The sequence below is a fragment of the Triticum dicoccoides genome, chromosome 2B (assembly GCF_002162155.2).
Source record: "Triticum dicoccoides isolate Atlit2015 ecotype Zavitan chromosome 2B, WEW_v2.0, whole genome shotgun sequence".
Taxonomy (NCBI): Eukaryota; Viridiplantae; Streptophyta; class Magnoliopsida; order Poales; family Poaceae; genus Triticum; species Triticum dicoccoides.
This window is the reverse complement of record NC_041383.1, coordinates 151900122-151910010: the sequence shown is the minus strand read 5'-3', so window position 1 is coordinate 151910010 and position 9889 is coordinate 151900122.

The window sequence follows — 9889 nt, the reverse complement described above, 5'->3', positions numbered from 1 at the left end:
GTCTTTGATGAAAATGGTAGCAAATTGTTCGTTGGGAAACGTTTAGAGCCGGTGCGCCGGCCGAAGCGCTCGGCCGGTCGCACGCGGATCCGTCGCACGCCAGCCTGGCGTCGCCCACTCTTGCGCATAGCCAACCAACCTGTTTCTTACGGGCCCGCAACCACTTTATTATCCATCCAGGAACTTTCCTCGTCTCCCCACCACAGCCTTCGTCTTCCTCACCGCAAGCAGCTGCTCGCGCTCCTCCGCCATGGCCCTCGTCCGCCCTAGCTCCGCTCACCGCTAGAGGACCCTCCCCCAAACTGCTCCATCCCTAGGCACACACACTTGCGCATCCATGGTCTCAGCCTCCGCCGCCACCACGACGGCCATCTCGTCCCCATTCATCTCCGCGGCGGCCGCGCTCATGGCGACCCTGGACGCCGCGGCTCCCCTCCTGCTCCGACGGCGAGCTGCATACCTTGCAAGGCGACGGGCACAACCGTGAAACGCAGAGATGTTGGAACCAGCATCTGGTTTTGCTACAATCGACAAATCTAGAGCTGGAACCAGTATGCGGTTTTGCTGCATCGCCCGAAGTGTTTTCTGCGCGATGACGGCGGACTTCGTCATTTTGTTACAACCGACAATGCAAAAGCTACTAACGGCGAGCTTTTTTGTTACCACGGTGACCGGCGGACCTAGCGACCAGGAGGTGGCTCGAAGCAAACCATGTGGCACTGGGCAGAGTCAGAGCTAGAACCTGCCTTTTGTTTTGCTACAACCGGCTAAGCTAGAGCTGGAACCAACTGACGTTTTTGCTGCATTGCCGGAGTGTTTTTCTGCGGCGACGGCAACGGAGCACATGATTTGTTGCAACCGTCAAAACTAGAGCTGGAAGCGGGCATGTGATTTGCTGCATCGTGTGATTTGGTTTCTGCGGCGACGACGGCGAACGTCCTCATTTGTTGCAACCGACAAGAAAAAAGCTTCGACCACCGAGCTTTTTGCTACCAAGGTGAAACGGTACCCGACGACGGTGACCACGATGAGTTTCGCCGAATAGGATTGGGGCGCCAAGCTGCAACGGCGAGATGCGGGGGCGGTTTTGGAAGATGGCGGCCATAGATGCTGGGGGAGGCAGGGAGGAGGGGGGCGACTGGAACTGGGGCGAGCGGATGGCATGGCGAGGTCTCGCCGAAGACGTGAAGGCGTTGGTTTTTGCTGCAATCTGTGAGCTCTCGTCGGAGTCGCGTGGCCAGCGTCGGCGGTGAGCCTCGCGGGGGCGAGGCAAGGAGGAGAGGGCAGGAACAGCTGTTGCGGGGCGCGTGGGAGAGAGGCGACTGCCAGACGGCAACCTACGCGCGGAGGAGAAACAAGGAAGGAAGAAGATGACCTGGTGGATAAGGATCCAATGGCTTAAGACGGGCTGATCGTACGGCTAGCGTGCGACCGGCCGAAACGTTTCGGCCGGCGCGCCGGCGCGTATCGGTGCCCATTGTCGTTCGAAATAAATCAAGGTAATCTTTATGCTTCACTGCCAACATGTCTTTTGAAACTTTGATGCAGACATTGATAGCATCATTGGTTCATATAGCAGACTATTATTTGCCTTTTTTGTGGAAAAAATCAATTCAATAAGTTTATGATCATATTTATCTCAAGACTTCCGAGTTACGTGTCGTAAGAACAATATATCCGCTGTCTCTTCTTGACAGGTATGGTATATTGCTGCTATCTTCATAATCTTTGGCATTTCATAGATTGCACGACCAGTTCTGTCGCGGTTCATTATTTATACAATAGCGGATTTTGTTGAGAAAACTGTTGTTTTATACTTCTAGAATTGCTACCTGTCCTATGTGCAGATTCCGTTTGAATGTTTAAGGACAAGTTGTACGATGAAAAATAAAGTAGGGCAGCTATCATAATTCACTATATACTATTGGTCTGCCATTGTTTCCCGATGCATACATCTAGGAAGCGTGTGATTTCAAGATTGTTTCCCTAGTGCTAAATATATTGACGCACTGGGGTCTTATGTTCAGTATTATTTTTTATAATATCTTCTTCACAGTAACATCATGTACTAAGTCGTCTCTCTTTTGTATCAGCTATCCTGTATCAACTTCACGCTAGCACCAGTTTTTTCAGTGATGTTGAACATGTCAATCCTACACTTCTATGCTTCGATCATGTTCCAGTCAGTTTTTCAGTCTTTGGTGGTGATGTTGAAGTGGTGGCTATTTCACCTAATTATGTTGGAAGTTTGCTCTCCAGAGAAAATAGCGTTGCGGTGGGTACGAAAAAGTAGTTGGTGGACGGGTGGGGCAGAACAGGCCAAAAAAAGAAGCAAAAACGATTGAGACCATGGAGCCGGACTCAATAGCAAGCTACACACGTCATTGCACCATTGGACGACCGGTGATTCAACGGTCCCTATTCTTTTTATTGTTCTGGTTGTTTGTTCTATATATACTTATATCCTAAGATCTAAGCAATTTATGCATATTAAATAGATTTCTATCTATGGAATTTGGTTATCCCATTTAGTTTTTTTTTAACTTGGCATCCTGTTTTGATTTGGATCTGTATCTATCTTTGTACAATTAATATATAAAGTTTGATTAATCTGATTTCATAGTCATACATCAGTGATAACAATTTCCTATAGATGTATGTGAGTGATAACCTAACTATAGGGGCATTGCCTGTTATAATGATCGGGATTGCTACAACTCAACCTTGTAGCATTTAAACTATTGTCCTCAAATGCAATCTTAGCTGATTTATGAGCTTCAGAGGCGTGGCCCCTGGTGATATGAAATACTTGAACAGAGTAAGATTTGTAATGGCACAAAAATCTACTAAAAGGCTTTTCCCAGTGTCCAGGTTCTCTCATGTGCGATCTAGCAGCTGCGGCCTAGGCAAGGGATAAACTATCTATGAGGATAGTGGCTTCCTGAAGATGTATGCTTGATGTAATGATGGTTGCAAGTTTTATTCCCTGTGCTTTTGCCCATGATGTATGTTGTAACTGAGGTAGTTGTAAGAATGATACTTGGAATTCGCAAAAAAAAGATACTTGGAGGAATGAATGTCTTATTACAATTCACGTCTCAGTTGTTCCTTAGAATGATGCCCTGTTGGAACTTTGTGATGATACTTAGAAGAATGAATGTCTTACTACAATTTTCTCTTTGGTTGACAAGCTTTTTGTAATTTGCGAGATTGAAACAATATAGATTTATCATTTTGCAAATGTAGTTTGCCTGAGCTTACAAAGTCACAAGCATCGAACATTGGTGGTAAATTTTAATTCTTTCTCATATCTTATTTGTCCTTCAGGAATATACCTCATGTTGTTTTAGAACTTGGTACACTAATTTCCCGCAGCAACGCGCGGGGGTGTTATCTAGTATTTTCTATAAATTGGACCATTTTAAAATGGGAACATTCTTTCACTAATGAGAACATTTTTTTATTTTTGAACATTTAAAAAATTAAAAGAAAAAACCAAGAAAAAACAAAACAAAAAATGAAAATGAAAAGCCAGAAAAATAAATGAAGAAAACATAATAAAAAATAAAACCCATTGAAGAACCTGCTAGGAGGTTCCGGAAACCAGATCATCATGGACTGCCTTCTCTTTTACAAATGGTCCGGCCCGCTCATTCGGTTGCTCGTGCTAAGGATCCACATTTTAACACAGCATGCATCATCTAGGAAATTCATATAGAAAATACCGCATCTAGCGCGCCCCGATATTTATATTATTACTGAAAAAAAAACTACTACAACTTCATCAATCAGTTCCCAGATGAAGAACCAGATGACATCATTTACCACTCCCTCTGTTTCAAAATAATTGTAGTTCTAGGATTATCTTATGTCAAACTTCATTAAGTTTGACCACAAATATATAAATAGTATATATTATTGTCTATAAACTTCATATTATATATATTTGATATCATAGATCTTGACGTAATTTCTATAAATTTGGTCAACCCCTTAAAAGTTTGACTTGAGACAATATTAGAACTTCAATTATTTTGGAAAAGCGGGAGTACCTGAAAGAAAAATAAAAGAAAGAAGGAAAAATCTAACGTGCGTAGCGTGCACCTGGTCTTCCCATGCTGCTCCATTCCAATGAAAATTTTCCCTTATATAGAGAGAGCACATGCACGCAAAGAATTTACCATACATGTTGATATCATCACATTAATTACGACATTCAAATATTCAAAATAATTTATCTCACGAACCGTTAACCCGATTAGTGATCCATTTTCACCGGCGAGTTTGTCTCTGGCGAGGGCTTCAAAACAAGATATCATACTATCATGTTTGGACGAATTTTTTTATGGCCTCTAGTTGTGAGAATATGTCAACATAATTGTCCATGCCAATCGTGAACAATTGCCACAATAATTGTGTACAATTTACCAGATAATATGTCTGCATGTGTTTAGACGTTGTAATGTGATGTAAGGGTAGAGAGTGAATTTTACGGTGCATCGTAATACACCAAATCACGTGTATTATATGGGTAATCTAACAGATGAGAATAACTGGGCCTTTTTGAGCCTAAGGGTATTTTCGACCTAAAATTTTTTGTACCTTTAATCGGCCCAATTAAGTCCAGGGGTATTCTCGTCCGAAATTTTTCGATTAAATTAATTGCATTAATAAAACACTTCATTATAGAGGTCCAATCATCGTGCGTACTCTTTTGAATTTTGGTTCGAGCGGTTCGTCCTCTCTCCTCCTCTCGAGCCCTAACCTCGGCGCCCTCGATCGCCGCCGATCGCCCCCGGCTCCCTCGATCGCCGCCGATCGCACTCGCCGTGTCACTCCTTCCTCCTGCTCCTACTCCCCCTCCCCCTCCACCGCAAGTCACCTCACTTGGGTCGCGGCGCCAGATCTTCCGACGAGCCTCCCCTCCTTCCCCGAGCGGACGCCACCTTCCCCGACCTGAGAGGCCACATCATCCTCATCGACGTGCATCAACTTTTTCACGCCGGATCTTCGCTATAAGTGCCTAGCCATCTCAAATCTTTGCTGGTCCCTTATGCATATAGTACCAATAGAGGTCAGATTTGATTAGGGTTTAGGATATGTCATGTGAGGTTTAGGGTTTATAGTTTCAGAAAGTTGTGACAAGATTTCGATTGAAAGGGAGTGTAAGTTGGATTTAGCTAGGACATGTTGATGTAGTTAGTTAGGGTTTATGGTTTCAAAAAGTTGTGACAAGATTTTGATTCAAAGGAAGTGTAAGTCGGATTTAGCTAGGACATATTGAAGCACTTAGTTAGGGTTGTGTGCCATGATAATTTGTCAGCAAATTTGGATTCAAAGAAAGTTATTTTGGATTTAGTTAGGAGATGCTTTTGAATTGAGTTTCGAGATATTTTGGATTTATTAGGAGATAATTATTTTTGTATGGAGTTTGGAGTTATTTTCGACTTAGTTAGGAGATAATTTGGATTTAGTTAGGTGATAATTTTGGATTCAGTTAGGACACAATTTTGAATGGAGTTTGGAGATAATTGATCTATCAGGATGGATCTATCAGGGGACTTGAAAGATCCGTGCACTTTGGATTTAGTTAGGAGATCATCAGTTACAATAAGTACAATCAATTAAATATTTATGGACTTAGTCAGGGCATATTTTATACTTACTTACAGCTTTTGAAGGACTGAGTTTGGTACATGAATCCGATATGAAAAATTAAATCAATTATTTAAGCAGAGTATTGCATAATTATTATGTATGATTTCCATCCGTAACATTGACTATCTGTTTTCATTGGCAGCATAACGACATGGATGATAAAGGCAACGATGGCAAAAACTTGGGGAATACAGGCAAGGATGACAAGGACATGGGTGATAGACGAAACGAAGGCAAAGGAATGGATGGTATGCGCACGGATGATAATGATAATGAGGATGCAGGCAAGGATGGCATAGACCTGGATGATGTACACATGCAAGGTAAAGGAATTGATAATAAAGGCATGACTGTTCTGATCTAAATGAGTGTATGGAATACATAGAGATTGTAAACAAGACTTTCAGGACTGAGGAAGAAGCCTACATGTTCTACGTAGGCTATGCGAGAAAAAAAGGGTTTGGTGCTAGAAAGGATGATCTGAAGTACAGGGGCACGGGTCCGAAACAAAATGCATACAGAAGGACATACAAGTGCTGCAAACAAGGATGGCATGCCCTTAAGCACTTTAATAGAGCTGATAGAAAAAGAACACCGAGGGGTCTTTCTCGGTGTGGGTGTCCCGCTCTTTTTCAGGTTTAGCTACAAGATAGCAGTGGCCTCTGGTTCTTCAAGAATTTTGTGGACAAGCATAACCATCTGCTTGTCCCTGCTGACCTGACTCCCTACTTATCGGCTCATCGTAGAATGACTGACGCACAAAAGGCCGATGTCATCGAGTATGCTGTTGGTGGACTTCGAACACATCAGATTATGAATGTAATGGAGAAGAATGCCGGAGGTCCTGACAAGCTTGGATTTATAGATCGAGACCTATACAACCATGTTTCAATCCAGAAGAAGCGCAAGATAGAAGGCAGTGATGCTAGATATTTGCTCACCTATATGATTGCACAGAAAAAAGCAGACCCAGAATTCTTTTTCAAATACACAAAAGACAAAGAAGGCCATTTGAGGAACATATTTTAGGCTGATTCACAATCCTGGATTGACTATGTTGCCTCTGGTGGTGTCGTGGTGTTCGATAGTACATGCCGGTCTAACAAGTACAGGCTTCTGTTTGTTCCATTTGTTGGCCTGAACCATCACCGCTGCACAGTTTTGTTTGGGGTCGGTCTAGTGTCAGACGAGACAGTTGCATCATACCAGTGGCTTCTTCATGTATTTTTGGAGGCAATGTCCCAGAAGGCACCCATTTCAGCAATCACTGATGGGGACGGTTCAATGGCTAAAGCAATAGCTACTGTCTGGACTAGAACAGATCATCGTTTGTGCACGTGGCATATCGAGGAGAATATGGTGATGCACCTCCGCAAGAAAAAGCTTGAGGAATTTAGGGCATTCATTTACCGTCGTTGGGATGTTGATGAGTTTGAGAAAAGATGGGAGGCTTATAAGGTTCGGTTCAAAATAAAACCAACGGAGAAGAGGTCGTCATGGGTTAACAGGATGTACGAGCTGCGACACAAATGGGCTGCTGCGTACACAAAGGGTAGATATTTCCTAGGCATGATGAGTAATCAGAGGAGTGAGTCTCTCAACTCAAGGCTTCATGTGCACCTGAACAGGAAGATGCAGCTTGTTGATTTGTTGCAGCATGTTGAGCACTGTGTATCCATAATGCGTAAGAATGAAGCAGCATTAGACGCAGTAGCAACACATATGACACCCTTCACTAAGCTGAATGCACACCCTCTCGAGATTGCTGCCTCTTATATTTATACAACTGTGACGTTTCCAAAGGTAAAGCGTCAGATTGTCGAAGGGACAAATTGGCAGGTCACGGACCGGGTAGCATGTGATGGTTTGGTCGTGTTTGGAGTTTTGCGCAAAGCCCCATATGAAAAAGTCCCATATGGCAGGGATGCTACAGAATTGCAAGGTAAGGAAGGTAAGGATGCTGAGGACTTGCATGCAAAAAAATTGGATGCTGAGGATCCCAATGACTTGGAAGGTAAGGATGCTGAGGACTTGCATGCAAAAAACTTGGATGCTGAGGATCTCAATGACTGGGAAGGCAAGGATGGTGTGGACTTGCATGCCAAAAACCTGGATGCTAAGGATCCCAATGACTTGAAAGGTAAGGACATTGAGGAGTTGGATGCAAAAAAAGTTGGATGCTAAGCCTGTGGATTTTATATATCATGCGACTTGTCTGTTTACAGGAGCAAGACTGGATGATGCAGCTTGTAAATGTAAAAAGTTGGAAAGTCGTGATTACCCATGCGCACATATATTCTGCGTTCTGGATCATCTTGGTGTACGCACATTTCCAAAAAAAATTCAAGAAAAGATGGACAATGCATGCCAAGCCAGCGTTCCCTTCTTCGAGGACCGCGAATACTCATGTATGGTCTGGTCACATGAATAAGTATCATCAACTACACAACATGGCTAGTGACACTTTATTCACAGCCGCAGCTAGCGATTCACAGTTAGGACAGGTGATGGAGCTCCTCTGGAGTATATTGGTTGATGGAGAAAAAACTAATTTGGATGAAGGCCATAAATCGTTTGTTCCTTTACAGGCATACTTCTCTGCTGCTCGCGAATGTTGCAATGATGACGTGCAAAATCCAATCAAAATAGTTCCAAGAGGGAGACCAACTACCGAAGAATCGAACAAGAGGATTAAATCCAGGCGCGAGCGGATGAGAGGGAAAAAAAGCAACGAAGTTAGTGCACATGTTTATCTCATTGTTCATTTCCATACATGCTTACAATGTTAATATGTTCTCCGGGAGAGTGTTCACATCTTTTTCTTCAATTTACTCAACAACAAATCGGGGAAATCAAAGGTCACAAGGAGGAAGAAGCAAAAAGAGAAAGACTCAGAGACAGAAGAAGACACAGATTCAGATACAAAAGAAGAGGAAGATTCAAAAAAAAGCAACGAAGTTAGTGCACATGTTAATCTCATTGTTCATTTCCATACATGCTTACAATGTTAAAATGTTCTCCCGGAGAGTGTTCACATGTTTTCTTCAATTTACGGAGGAAAAAATCGGGGAAATCAAATAGGACAAGGAGGAAGAAGCAAAAAGAAGAGACATAGTCAGATACAGAAGAAGAGACAGAGGCAGATACAGAAGAAGAGACAGATGCAGATACAAAAGATTAGAAGATTCAGGTACAGAAGAAGAGGAAGATTCAGATGCAGAAGAAGAGGAAGATTTAGATGCAGAAGAAGAGGGAGATTCAGATGCGGAAGTAGAGGAAGATTCAGATGCGGAAGAAGAGGAAGATTTAGATGCAGAAGATGGTGGGCTGGGGAGGGCTAGGAAGAGACCATTGGAGGTTGCAGAAGAGGATTACGCAAAACCAAACAAGTGGGAATTAGCACAATTGTGCGTACTTAAACATGTTTTCGAATGCTGGCTGCAGATTCATCTATTTCATCTTTTGCAGGAAACGCAAGGGCGCTCCAAATGTCAAAGCTGGGAGGAAGAAAAAGAACGATGACAAGGGTGCGCGAGGAAAACCAGTGAAGTTAGTGTCTGTACTTACATGTCCGCTCTAGAAGTTGGGTATTTGCTAGTACTGTGTTGACGTTTCTTAACTTTTCCAGGAAATACTCTAGGAAGGGCGGTAAAGAACAGGCCAAAGGGGTGATGAAGACAAAAAGGCCTGCTAGGAATGTACCACAGGCTGAGCGAATAAGAGCTGTCAAGTTAGCTTCTGCAACTATGAAGAGAAAATCAGTGAAGTTAGTGTTTTTTGTGTTATAGTGTACTATACATGTTCAAATCTTCTTTGCTATCCTATTAACAAACATTCTTTCATGCAGGAAAGCTAAAGTGAAGTCGAGACAAGATGTTTAGATGCACAGGGTCAAGCAGAGAAAACAAAATGATTTCTGGGGTCGAAAAATTGAAAACAAACTAAAGTAGACAGTTTTCCATGTCGTGATCCACCTTGTTTCTGATGTATTAGACCTATTTGATGGACTACCACTATTTTTCTGAATTCCTTGTTTGATTGGTACACCCTCATTTTATTATGAACGGGTCGACATGGTAGACTAGTTATGATTTATCAACATCGATGAAACAATACATTTTAGTGAAGTTGGGTTTCTGTATTTTTTTCATTTTTTTTACATAATATATTGCTGAAATTTGCTCAAAGTGTAGTCAAATTTCATATTTGAAATATAAAATAGAAACTGAGA